The sequence below is a fragment of the Anticarsia gemmatalis genome, chromosome 5 (assembly GCF_050436995.1).
Source record: "Anticarsia gemmatalis isolate Benzon Research Colony breed Stoneville strain chromosome 5, ilAntGemm2 primary, whole genome shotgun sequence".
NCBI lineage: Eukaryota > Metazoa > Arthropoda > Insecta > Lepidoptera > Erebidae > Anticarsia > Anticarsia gemmatalis.
In genome coordinates, this window is record NC_134749.1 from 10,414,949 (window position 1) to 10,430,019 (window position 15,071).

A 15,071-nucleotide genomic window follows, 5' to 3' on the forward strand; every position below is an offset into this window, starting at 1 on the left:
ATTAGGTCTGCCTTTCCAAGCTGGTAATTAGTTTTCAGTGGTTGTGGTTTTTATTATCGTTAATGAATTAATTTATAATACAGTTCTACTTTAACATCCTTCGCGTCTTGTAAAACAGTTAAGATTTGAATGAACAACAAATGTTTAAGACTGAAACGTTATTTATTACATACATAATATCACGCCATATTCTCATAGGAGTAAGCAGAGACGAAAGAACGCCACTAGGTACGATACTTACAAACTTCTGCCTATCTCATTCACATTCAACGTACTTTATTAATCAGCGAATGACGTTCAAAGGTACCTTACGTACGTACAAATTTTAGTTTACATACAAACATTTTTTACTTTTATGCCATTTATTTTTGTTATAAAATTCTCAAATGTCAACGGTAACTGTTTCCGAGCGTACTGTGCATGCCCTCGGTCCGGCTGTTTGTATTGAATTTCATAGCTCGACAATTAGCTTACATCACGGTATTGTTTGTTTGGGCCGGCTACTCCATATGGAATGTTTTCATTTCTATGTTTTCAAATACAGATGTATATTGTATCTATGGGTGTATCAATGTTTAAACAAAGATATAACAATTGAAAACGGGGCCAGTGTTGTTTTATTTTCTTAACAAATAGTTTTAAAATACAGTACCGTATTTTAAATTCTCTGTAAATAATATTGAATTAATGATTTTAGGGGCTGAAGCATTTTTAGTTGACTATTTTATGGATTATTCATGCCATTCATGGCATTTAAAAGTATAAATATAATTTATCTAGCATATTTTTATGTAATAAGTTCAAATTGTTAAAAGAAATAAATATTTTACGAACATTTACTTACAATAAACATAAATAAATGTTTTTACCAAACACAAATTCTATATAAAACTATGCACAACTAATGCTTTTCTTACTAACTTACATATTTTTCTTCCACAGATCAACAGCAGAGTTTTGGAGTAAAAAGGTAAAACAATTAATCATTTTAAACAATATCTCTGCACCACGAACATAAGGTTATAATACTAGAACGTGCACAGTATTGTACGTCACAAAAACATACGCCAAGATGTACATTATTCATACTGAGAACGTAGTCTCTGGATATTAGACGCTCATATATTTATGTTAGAGAAAACATTCTGTTAGTCCTACTAGATATTCAGGGTGCCATGTTTTGTGGCTAACTGCAAGTGTGTGATAAATATCATTGGTGGTCACGAGCAGTCTGTTTAGGACTGTCGGTTGTTGGTATGACAAGAACATTTCAGACATGCAACTGAAACTAAGGTACCTTCGTTAAGTTTCTTTAACCTATTACTGTCCCACTGCAGGCCAAGAGTCTCCTCCCAAACGCGGAAGAGGTTAGCCTTTGAGTCCATCATGATGGCCAAGTGCGGGTTAGGGACTATTCGTTAAACTTTGGCATATTTGATCTGTATAATTTGTTTTTATTTTTTTCGCGTTAGTCACTAATCTTCATCAAATAGTACGAGGAAGTCATTGTGAATTTTTCCAGTTACAATGTTTTCCTTCCGATAATATTTTCTTAAGAAAAAATAAAAATACCCATATTATTTTTACAAAGAATGTTTTCTCAGTAGAATTCCTTTTGTTAGTGATTTTATAACTACAACAGAAAATCTTAATTAACAAACTACATAACAAAATACAAGAATCCCACGCCGAAGGAATCCATTTACTTTTCTTTTTCGAAACAAGAAATGGCTTTTTAAATTAAACACTTCCTGAGAGCAGGAAACAAAAATGTAATTCTTTGGAATTAAAACTTACATTTTGCGGGGCGAGGTCGGAATTGAAACGAATTAAAAGATCTCTCAACTTACACAACGTTAAAGGCTTCGAGATTTTTCTTAAAGAAAAACTATTTCGCCCGAAGGTTCTTAGTAAGAAATGCGTTTTATCTTTGGTACGCCAGCCATTAAAACGGGTGTGTAGAAGCTACTATGTATCTACAATTAAATATACCGTTTATAAAGTTGATTGGTTTTAATTTGTTCACAGTACTTTATTATCAATTCACAAGCATTTTACTTTGTTTTCCATGCGTTTTTTTACGTGAAAAGTTTCACGGAAATGTGACTCATGGTGAAAAATTCGTTGTAACGTGTTCACCCTATTTTGGTCATCACGCGACAATATATCATAGAATAAATAGCTATCGTATATTAATAGATACACTCGTATTATAACGCTTTGCTTTTATACCATTAAATAGAACACGTAATTGTGTAAGATGGTAAGTTATAAAACTGTTCAATCTTTAAAAACTTTATGATTCTTTCGTATAAAGGTGCTTAAGTTTAAAATAGGTATATCTACACGTATTTTGTCTTTACCTTTACTACAAATACGTAGAATTCTTGCTGAGTTCGTGACTCAACTTCAAACTTAAATATATCAATCGAGGTTTGTTACTAGATATAGGTACATATACCTATATGTATATTGTTTGAATACAGACCTAGTTAACGCATGATTTACTATGTTTACGCAACACACCACTCAATTGAACCGTACCGATTTCTGATAGACAATTAGTGCCGTTTATGTTAATTAATATCGTGAACTATATCTATGGCTGCTATTTGTTAATGAACATATCATAACGTACTAGCTGACCCGCGCGGCTCCACTCAATACGTACAAAGTAAAATTTCCTTTCTCAGGCATTTAGGGGATGTTTTTTTTTGGAAAAAAGTGTGCTTATTTTTGACTCCAATGCTTTAATTATATCCCTGCCATATTTTATCAAAATCAGTTCAATAATTTTCACGTATAGGAGTATAAAACATACCTCTATATTAACAAACTTTTACAGTTATAGTAGTATTACTAGGAAATGTACCTATATACTAATTATTTTCTCCGTGATAAAAGCTACAGCCTTTGAAGGCTCTGTGGCACAGGGAACAAAAGTGTGGCAGAAATGTTTCTTTTTTGTATTCACGGAATCTGTGAAAAACATGTTCAGTAAAATTGGTCTCTTCGTCACTGCCATGTAGTTCCACGAACGCTTTAATTTTACAAAGTGCTGGTTGTGTATTGCATTAACTATCTATATTTAAAAGAGACTCTCAGAAGTTTGCAGTTTTGTAGTCGATTATATGTTATGTCAGAGACCCTTAGAAGAACTGAAAATCACGAACAAAATTATTATTAGCAATGTATTTAATTCTTGAAAGTATACAATGTTCCCACCTCACTTGATCGGGATTGTGGACTCAAGGCCTAATACAATGCTCATTCCGGTAGAAGACCCTTGCCCAGCAGTGGGACAGTAATGGGTTTTTATTGATTTTTGAGGTGTTCCTGTATAAGCAAAAGTGTTTAACACGTGTCACGGTGTAATATAACATTTAAAACTTGATTCTTAAATAAATAATGTGGAACTACTTGTAAAACTTGTTCAAATATTTTAATCCAATAGTCTCACGCGCATTGCATCGGATATAATCGATCATGTCACATAATCTGACATTAAAGTATGTGCTAGGTAAAGGTTTATTCACATCTGCTGGCTACTTTCTTTCTGCAAATACGATATATACGTATTTTCTTAAATAATTCTATCGTACTCTTTACATAAGGTTACACAGAAGAAAACTGGATAATTGAAGTTCTACTGTATTTATTCTACCTATATCCCAAGTGTTGGGAATTATGGATAGGATTTTTGAGGCTTACTAGCTTTCTAGCGCTAATACATATATCTTTTAGCGCTTACAATCAAGAAGTAGGTACAAAATTATGTTTATTTTTGCTTGACGTTTCGGCGCAGATTACACTAAACCTAGCGACTAAAGCAAAATTTGCATTCACATTAATATCAGTACAATATTGACCTATGATCTTCCGAGTACGTATTAGTAAGTAATGCTTTTTGTATTACTTACTATCTCCTACTAATCATTTCCGTTATTTAAAATAGATTTTCCGTGTTACGTATCTCATATATTAATATGTTATCTCTAAATGTAAACGGAGCTTTACGCGTCACTTTCTCCAAAACAAGCCGTGTTGTTTGAAGAACATTTATCATTGTTAGAACGAATGAGTGAGGTGTTTTAGGTCTCTTTGGGGAGCTGACCTAGGTTCTAGGACAACGTTAGTCTAATAATACCTAGGGGAATGATAAAGGCTTGCGAACAAAAGATTTAAGTTGAATTTATTTTGAAATAAACTTAGCGTAATGTGTGTAGTAGCCATAGTCATTGCTATAGTCATAATTGGTCTACTTTTATTGTTAGATATTGTGAGTTCTTTAAAAAAGCGTTCAATCTTTGTAGCTGTAACCAATTGGTTGAATTAAATATTTTTATAAAAATACTTATACTGACAGCCTTGCAGTTCACGAATTTTCATTGCAGACTTTTTTCTCTTTCTAAAATCCTTTCCCGTGTCTTGAAGCTAGGTACTATTTCGAAACAATTACTCGAATTGGTTGAGCCCTTCTTGAGTTTTGCCCTTAGCATAACAATTAGCGAAAAAACCACCCGCGCAAAGACTAAACCAAGTGATGTAGTAGACTTCTTAAACATCATCAGGGAATCGAAATTCGCCTAATTCTGAAACATTAATTATTTACAAAAATGCGCACTGACAGCAAAACCTAACTGAATATTAGCAACATACTCATTAACAACAATCAATTTAACATAAATAGTATTATGGCGACCTACTTCCTAAGAAAGACAAAAGGAACTTTGCAGTATTTTTGTTCGCAAATTTCATAATGTTCTCTGCAAATAGGTAATTTGTTACCTTTTCTCAGAATATGAGGACGTGATAACACAGTACTCAGCTACTGGAATTTCTGTGAAAAGCGCAATTTTTCACTCAGTATGCGATTTAGATATGAAATTCTTAGAAAGGAAAACCTGACAAGTTTTGTTACAACGTATGTTACAAAAAAATCTTATAAAGTGTTCTGCGAAAATATATGTATTTTGAGAAGACAACTTGCTAACCATTTTTTGAAGAAACCTTTTCCACACCAATAATATATTATAATCATTCTTCTTAGATACTTGCCGCAAAATAGGGGCATCATATATACATAGATCAAACTGCTTTAAAACGAAAGTTTGAAATATGTCAATTTATCCGTATAAGTTGGTGTTTTGACGTATATAAGTATATTTATAAGTTTTCTGGTTACCATAGTACCAACTCTGCCTAGTTTTGAATCAATTTACTCTCTGTGAGATATTAAAGTATATTTTTACAAAAAACAATTAGTACAATATAATTCCCCTGCCCAGTAAGAGTCGCTAGCTAAATGAAGTCTAGTTCTTTATTTTTCCTTTTTAAAAAGACAACTGCGCACTAAGGATTGTTCTTGTGTCGCGGGGACTTACATAATAATATAAACAACGGACACTAAGTACACCGTGAACCGAAACAATTTTTTGTGGATCGCACAAATAAATTGTCCCACGAGGGAATCGAGCCCACGACCTCCCGACGAAATGGTAGCGGCGTGGCGACCTAAACCACTGCGCCAAAATTCTCTCCTTGAACCAAAATTCTCAACTATTAGCATATAACAAACATCAAATATCTCGCTTAAACCGCGTTCAAACAGTTGATTAGACAAGTATGTTACATCACAATGAACTGTTACATCTGTACCTCGATTCTCTACTACTATCGACTACCGACAATCCGCTAGCTATCGAGAAATTTAATATGAAAATATGATCAGCGATGAAGATGACAGCAACAGTACCGAATGTAGAGAATCACGCTACAGTTACAATGCGAAACTTTTTAGTAAATTTTCTCGATAGCTAAAGCTCAATTCTCTATTACTATCGACTACCGACAACTGATCTGTCATCGAGAAATTTTGCATGAAAATATAATCAGCGCCTTTAACGGGCCTCGTAGGAACTACTCTGGCAGTACATTTTAAATGTCAAACTTTCGATACTCGACCGTACCGACTGTGGAGAATCACGCTACAATTACAACGCTAAACAGATTTTCTTGAAAAATTTCTCGATAGCTAGCTGGTTGTCGGTAGTCGATAGTAGTAGAAAATCGAGCTACAGATATGTACGTTAATCTAACAAGATTGGGCTCCGACAAACTTTGCTCCAGTTACACATGCAAATTGCTTAAATCTAAACCCCAGTTTGGAGTAAACACGATTTGTACCATGTTAAGTGGAACATATTGTTGTATGAGATTGTTAGATTTAATATCTGTGTTCAATAGTATGTAGCGGTTTTGATATTTACTTCGAGTTAGTTAATACGAAGTTTACATCAGTGAATGTAATAAGAAATTGTAATTAACTCTAAGCTTGTCCTTGCTTCGCTTGTGTTAACGTTAACAAATTATACACTTACTTCTTCGAAAATCACTCTGTCTATTGGTGAAAACCGCATTTAAATCCGTTCGGCAGATTATGAGTTCATAGAGACAGACGCGGAGAAGGCACTTAATTATAAAAATATGAGGTGATTGTGAATCACATAAAAGGTTACGAATTCGCTAGTTCACGCAGATAAAGTCATAAAAAATACTAAACGTGTCTATTATCCAATAACCAATCTGCCGATTTTTTCTTAAAAACACACTAACTACCTTTCGCATGCCGACTTAGCAAAACAATAACAAGTTATAATAGCAAGAAATCTCCCCTGTAATTAGTTAACAAGACAGTTATTAACGTAAACACAAACACGTATGTCTTGCCTCTAGCACAAGCTTGTATATTATATGTGTTTTACAACTCTTAATAAAGGAAAAAAATCGTGAAAAAATTTCGCTGAGATCTCGATGGTATAGACCATGAGACCCTCATTTATCCTCTACTAGCGGCCTGCCCCGGCTTCGCCCGGATTAGACAGTTATTTTTCACAAAACCTACACTTTAACCTTTCTCTTGAATCACCCTATCCAATAAAAAAGCCGCATCAAAATCCGTTGCGTAGTTTAAAAGATCTAAGCACACTTACTATCGTACATACATAATATATATACAGACATACAGACATAAGGACACACGCGGGAAGCTATTTTGCTTCATACTATGTAGTGATTCCGAAATCTGCGGCCGTGGTCTCTTTACGACCTGAAGTATAAGGAAGGAACTGATTAAGCTTTGTTACGTCCTACGAAAAATATTAATAAAGACATCCATCGTTTTCTTTATGAAGAGGATAAAAGAGGCTTTAGTTTATCTCAATATGTTGGGCTCATTTATGGAGGTACTTTAGTGCTTAATAAGGATGGTGAAAAACTCTTGACATATGCTTCTTTTAAAAGATTATTTACAGACCAAATCAAATGACAGTCGTACGATTTCCTTTTCTATTGACTTTTGTCAAGTTTTGTATGAAACTAGATAGCTCGCAAGTAGATAGTATTCACTGTAGATAATCGTGTTAAAATATTTTAATTACAATCACCAAGTAACTGGAAGTCATGACAGCACGAAACTCAATTATGTATTTAAACACTTTTATTACAAATTTAGTCACAGCTACGAAATCACTTCTTATAATATGTTGAACTGCATAACCCAGTTAAGATATCACAATTGGCAGCAATTGAAAGTCAAAGCGCGCTTCAAGTATAAAATCGACAACCTATATTCCACGGCTCTTACATACCCATACCTTTTCATTGATAGCATACTATTTATACTCACCGAGGGAATAGCTGCGGTCAACATAGTGGTACCTCAAATGTACCAATTTCCTGTCCAGTTAGTTCAGGTCCAAGGCAGCCTGCATACCAATTTGCTTTCGGAAGCCATTAAATTGCAAGTCCTTACGAAATGTCATATCAATATAGTACAAGATACATCTTCAGACAGATGCGGGCTCTCATCTCCATATGGCATAATTGCAGGATATGCTAATAATTGGCTAAACAGTCTAAAATTGGCTAAATATCTTGTTATGTCTTAGTCCAAGGGACTGGTTAAAAATAGTCGTCGCTTATTAAGTGTTGGTTGTAAAGCTTGCAACACACATACTCGGGTTGGCACGTTTGGTTTGGCAATATTTGTCGGACAATAAAACCGACTCGAAGAAAGTGCTGCACTTGTTCGGCTTGTACTGATTGAGTAGTTCCTTCGGGTTCGATCGTCATAAATTTGAGCGGCATATTTTACGGACATTTTTTTTTTAAAGACAGCTCCCGCCCTCTCTTGCGGGGACTTTTACAAACAACAGACACAAAGTAAAACCAAACCCGAAACAATTATTTGTGGATCACACAAATAAATTGTTCCGAGTGGGAATCGAACCTTCCGATGATAGCGGCGTGGCGACCTAAACGACTGCGCCACGGCTTTATATTCTACATATATTTTATTTTACCACCCAGCCGATAGATGGCGAACCGAATATGTGTGTAGCAAGCCTTACACGCCAGTGTGAGAACATTATGAATATTCAAAATTGTGTACACAATTGTATAACGGGACTAGTTTGAATGTTTAAACGAGTAATAGCACTGTTCTTGTTGCTTTTATTATTTTTTCTTTACCTCCCACTGTGATTAAGATTAGTGGTTATTGTTTTTATAAAGATTCTAATTCAAATTTGGGGAAAAATTGTGGTATGCTTGCGTCAAAATCATAAGCAATGGCACTTTTTAACGAGGTATTTCTTCTAGAGCACCTGTTTAAATAGCACCTTCACAAAAAGCACCTAACCTAGTCCACGAAGGGCTCCCATCATTATATGTATTTGGCATGTTCTATTCAAACGAGTACTCTAGATGGACTACCTTTTTTTAACAACTATTGTTTTGGCCCTAAATAGTACACAACAAAAAGAAAAGCATTGGCATTTCACTTTTTTGTTGCCTTTACTTGAGAGATTCTTCAGCTATAGACCGGAGAGCGGAAAACGTTTCAGTACAAAACCTTTGCAAGATATTAAACAATAAAACTATGTTTCCAGAAAATAAGCAGTAAACGAACAAAAACAAACAGACCAACAATTCACTCATCTCCATTAAAATTACCAAGAGCATTCAAAACTAGCGGACTGGGCACTTGTTTTACGCGTTGTTTTGATAATAAAACGCGCCAACTAGCGGAGAATTAAACTGCCTCCGTGGCGCAGTGGTTTAGGTCGCCACGCCGATACCACTGCAACGGGAGGTCGTGGGTTTGATTCCCACACGGAGCAATTATTTGTGCGATCCACAAATAATTGTTTCGGGTCTGGTTGTGCTTTGTGTCCGTTGTTTGTATGTTTGTAAAAGTCCCCGCTACACAAGAGCAATTCTTAGTGCGGGAGTTGTCCTTTTTAAAAAAAAAAAAAAAAAATTACGTACCAATGCAGTTTAGAACAGCTGCTAAATTCATGTTTCACCAACCGTATTTACGATGCTATAAAATGATAACTTTACAGTTTAGCGCCTCGCTTCGATACTCCACGGCCCTAATACATGTAAATTGTAGTCCGTAAACTCATTATTATACGTTCGTATGTGTTTGTGTGCGTTTTGAAGCTGAGACAATCCCCTTATGAGGTATTTGCGAAGTTTCTGTTTATTTCGTGGTGTTTCATTGTTTTATTTGACTGTGGAGTGAGTTTATAGTCGGTATTTTCCGTCTTGAATAGATATAATAAAGTTTTTGTGTTAATGACCCAGTACTATGGGGATGGAATTAGACGGGGCGTGTTGTTGCAACCACATAGGGCAAGTGTCGTCACACAATGCATGCATGAGGGTGGACGACGATGTTGAGGCGAGTCGATAAAACGTTGGCGTGACGATTTGGTCACCTACGTAGGTGATTGGCGGGATATGGCTGGGTTTCTAGACCGATGGAGGAGTTTGAACTTTAGCCCTACAATACGTCCTGTATGAGAGTATGGGTTAGAAAAAAATAATAATCACAAATTATGCCAAAATAAGAGATTATTGCAGTGAATCATCACAATATGATTTCGTAATTTTAATTGCCCAAAATTATGAATACTGAAAACTCATTTCAATCTGTCTAAAGATGAACATAAGTACATTTTTAAAGCTTTGATTAATGTTCCAACTTTACCACTCTGAAATTCATTGTTTCAGTTTATGACTCTCTCATATAAAACTCTGTACAAGGGTTTTCATTCTGGCTTAAAAGTAAGACATAAATAACGACTTATACTAGAACTTATTTATAAACTTGTATTATATTTCTTTAGACATAATTGCTCCTGTATTACAAAATGTATGGATGAGTGTACTATACGACTTTAATAATTCATCAAACATTCGTCTCTTTTAACTCTTTCTACCCCTTATTACGTGATAAAACGTAGCCTATGTTCTTTCTCAAGATCAGCTCTTTCTCTATATAAAATTTCATCAAAATCGATATTTCATCATAATCGGTCGTTTTGAGACCTTCGCATTTATAATAATAATAATACAAGTAGGATTTCCGTAGTACGTATTCATAGCTGTTGATAAATAGCGCTTAGATAAGATGAAAAGATAACTTGTAGTCTAGTTACCACTTATCGCTTGCGGCTGTTGGTCAACTGTTCCTCGTCTTCACTTCGTCTAACTTGTTGGTGTTCTGTGTTCATCTTTGAAGTAGATTAAGTTGTTAGTTTAAAGCAAGATGTGCATGGTTAAAAGTTAGTACAGATGTCAAAGTTTGTAGAGTTTAAACGTGTTTAAACACATAGTGATTAATGAAGAAATATCCTTCATCGATCCTATATATTATGAATCTGTCAATCAGTTAGCTGACTCTGTCGCATAAATCGATAAAGCTGTTAAGAAACATATCCGGTACGAGGTTTCACAGTTCTTGATAACATCGGAAAAAACTTTTTTCGCCATACTATTTACTACACTATAACAAAAGCCATAGAAAAATATATTTTCAATACTTGGCTCAGTTTAAAAGCAGAAAAATTATTGGATGTTACCTACTTAATTTCCTTTAATCCAGCGGCAAGAATGCTCTCTTGCAGCGGCTCTAAGTTGCTCTACTTAGAATTCTTAGTAATCCATTATCCCCAGATCAACGATTCATTAAAATAACTCATTAATTTTCGCCTCTTTAACAAACAAACAAAGCTAAACGGTAAACAAAGATGTTGATTCATTAATTTGCAAAAACAATGCATTAATTCACGGCCCGGAGCGGTGCAAAGATGCAAATAAACCTTTATTTCCGAACGATTTGCTTTCGTTCAGGAGTCGCGACGCCTGCAAGCATCGCTTTCGGAAATTAAAAATACCATCTGTGCATCCATCAGGAATGTTTTCTGATAAATATTGAAATATTAACGTTCCTTTTGAATATTTTGATTTAACGCTTAGTATGATGAATGTTTTGATTTATAACTTGTAATAGTGGATACTTTTTGATTGGAAAAATATTTTGTGGTTTTTACTTTAAAAGTAACAATATGAATGCTGCGGATTTCTAATTATTAACACTGAAATATTCATACTGTGATAGTTAATCTTTTGATTTTCCTTCCCACTTTATAATCCAAAAGCCCAGTATTCCACTTCGAAGATTCAATAACTTATCTATGTTGGTTATTATCCAAAATTACCATTATTCCAGAAATTTCCCTTGCTTTATGATCACCAGTTTTAACTGCTTTAAATTCTATTGTAGAAAGCTGCAAAAATCCTTTCTTATTTCACTGTTTCATCCTTGTACAGTCACACAAAGATATCCAAAACTTCATATTTCAAATTCGACAATACATATTCCCATAATAGATCCGTCACAATCCTCACTTTGCCATCACTTTACATAGTCAAGTTATTTCTAACTCCTAGAACTGCAGTTAGACCTATCAGATAATCTGAAGTGCTTTTAAACAAACCTGCCAAATGTCATGTCTGAAACAACGCCTGAGCAAGGAGGGGAATGCTTTCACGGTATTTGGATAAGGCTTTGACTCACTGAGGCTTTTGTGTTACGTATTTAGGATAAGGAAGAGAATTGTATTAGTGTGAAGCTATCAATATAAGGTTTTTGTTAACGTTTATGTGTATTGGGTATTAGTTAAGGTTAGAGACTGCTGATTTGAAGCTCCGCAACGCAATTGCTACTTGGCATTGACCACTTCGAACCCGTTGCAACACACTTATGATTTTTAGAAGATATTAATATGTATGTATTAGAAATAATTACCACTTGCTCTAACTGTGAACGAAAACGTGATGAAACCTTCTTATTATTTCTTAAAATTTCTAGAAGGTATGAAATAAAACTATTTCTCATTCTGTTTTCCAAAATATTATCAATCTTTGAAACCAATACAAATTGAAATAAAATGACAACTTAACTATATCACTTAAGCTACATTTCAGATTCACGTTGCAAGCTAGTCGTAAACCGCAATAATCATAATATTATGCGAAATAATTTTACGAAGTGTAGACTTGCGTTTTAATAGAATATTAAATGGACGTCTAAGTGGTGAGAAGTCTGAATATTACACCTTAACATGCTATTGAAATAATTTTCTTACGACGAATATTATGTTTTATACCTACTGGAAAAGCTACTTGCATCTGTTTTTAAATACATATTTAAAAACACAAATTATTATAGGCTTATTTAGGTAATTTTTCGCTTCAAAAATCATCCTTTCTCTAAAATACTGCTTAGTTGTCCGTGGTGCTTACCGATTGATAAAAGACTGTTAATTAGTCTTTGATCTAGCTATCTGCTACTTGGATGATACTTCCAAATACCTGCTTGTTATTATGATTATGTTACTAGAGCACCTAGGTAATGAGAAAATTTCAAGATTTAGGTCCCAATCGTAAAGAAAATCATGGAAAGCCCCTTGAAATTTTATTAACCTCGCAATGAAATGGAATTTGCTTTTTATTAAACGTTTAGCTCATATGGGTGGTAAAATTAATTCAACTCGATTTCCTCGTCTCGATAAATTACTTATCAAATCACCGCAGGATATAACCCTATCATCGTTATAATTTTACGAGAGTTTTCTTTGCGGAGTTTAAATTTTGCTTAACTTATCAACTCGCGGAAAAATCTTTTAATGTAAACTCGAAAATAAGAGGAAAAGATTTTAATGTATAGTGAAGCTTTTTATTAGAGCTATGAACTTTGTCTTGTAGAATCCCATATTATAGTAGGTAGCCAGATAAGCAATTGCAGAGATTAACATCTTAAAAACAAACAAGCACTACCTTTTCACAAAATCAGCAGATTTTAAACCAAAAATATGTTTCGTAATTCCGCCTCTACCTCTAATACGCCACGACCTTTAGCCAAATACATCCAAAATAGACATAGGCACAAGCGCCCATGTCATCATTCATTCACACGATCGAGACGTTACGATACCAAACCGATATGATACGATATTGAACCGATATAACATTCGATTTTACGGTCAGCCCAACGATAATAACTCGTAATTCCCCGGAGATACACATAATTGTACTATCTTAGCTCTTGACCGAATAATCGATTACGAACACATCCATATTATGTAACTTTTGCGTGATCTCCACCGGTCAATATCGATGGACCCTCAATAAAAATAATAGGTGTTTTGTAATAATAACTATTATTTTTACCACGGCTGTTTCGATAAGCTTTATTTTACAACCGTGACGGTTTTAGGCAAAGGTGAATGAACATTGTGTGAATTGCACACAATTATATTTTAATCCGTCATTCAGAATGAAAAATCTCGTTAGTATCGTTCAAATATACATAGTTTATTAACCTGTCAAAGTTTGATTCCGTTCATATTTATTTTTAAACCTAAATTCAATCGAAAAATAAAACAAATTGCATTTTAAAGCGGGATGAAGTGTTAATCAAGCGTCAAATGCAAATAGTTAAAAAGTTTTTAATTTCTCGTTTCTCGGAATAACCGCAAGGACTCGAACAGCCGCGCGTTTGCTAAGCTACTTAATTATAGAGCCAATTAAAGGATGAAGGCTCTCGTCTAATTCCAACATGACTGTCTACCGCACTCCCTACCCATTATAACTTGAACCCTTGCGTCGACCTCCCATGTGTATTTTCACGGGGAAATATTCTGTGGTCGGAGATCTTTGTGGCTGGTTATGGTATGCCAAAAATTTAAGCTTAACTTTATGCTTTCGCGGGTTGTTCTTGCATTTCGTGTTCCGTACGTCCTTTTTCTTTAACAAGTATTGTGGATTAGGATATGAGAGCCATTAGGTTTATAATGGTTAAAGCTTGTTCTAATGGGGGTAACTTTATACTTATATAATTTTGGTTCAACAAGACGCTCTAAAAATAAAATTATTTGAGTAATAAAAATATACTATATTAGTAAAATCTGATGTAGAGATATTTCCGTGTAATAATGGTAACATGAATTCCGGGAAATCTTTAAATACATGTCAATTGTCAATCTATAGGATAAAATTATTTACTTATACATATTATATGTGAGTTTTATGTTATCAATAGCAATAGGAAATATAAAAAGTAACTTTTCCGAAGTAATTTTCTCAACAAAAATTCATAGCATGGTACAAGAAAGTTGTGAAACTTTTGCCGCTATTCGCTAACAACAGCTAATGAGCTTAATAACAACTTGTTGATTACACCAATCATAGTTAATACGATTCCTTCGGTGAAATCGAAATTTTATAAATGTTTGGTACAAACACTGAGATAATAAACTAGTTTCTATAGCTTGAGCAGTTTTGAAAAGATCGCATTGATGCATTTTTTCTGACTAACATTAATTAGAAATAGACTTTAAAGTATGAGGTTTTGTGAACGTTGAAATTTTACGTTCGGATAATAGTGTAAGTCTCTAGTACAACATATCTTAAACACCATACCGTCTTTAATCTTTAAAAAGCCTTCAAGGGTAGTTTGCAGATAAGCATAAAGCCCTTCTCCCATTACGATACGCCCGCGCGACTCTAGTCTCGGAGACTAGTCGCCACGAAGTATCTCACATACATTTGTATGGAGACTACCAGTATCGTAATGTGAGAGTCTCCATACAAATGTATGTGAGATACTTCGTGGCGACTAGTCTCCGAGACTAGAGTCGCGCGGGCGAATCGTAATG

The 15,071-nt window shown here is 34.4% G+C and overlaps 1 protein-coding gene across 5 annotated transcripts in view; it reads left to right on the forward strand.

The window, feature by feature from the left end:
• stan (Protocadherin-like wing polarity protein stan) overlaps positions 1-15,071 on the forward strand; it is a 203,474-nt gene that overhangs the window by 108,890 nt on the left and 79,513 nt on the right. Inside the window, exon 1 of one of the 5 annotated variants that reach the window (XM_076114744.1) lies at positions 943-970. The exons of the other annotated variants lie outside the window; for them this stretch is intronic. The gene's annotated coding sequence lies outside the window, so the exon portion shown is untranslated. Of the gene's footprint in view, positions 1-942; positions 971-15,071 lie in introns of those variants that run through there. 5 annotated transcript variants of the gene reach the window in all.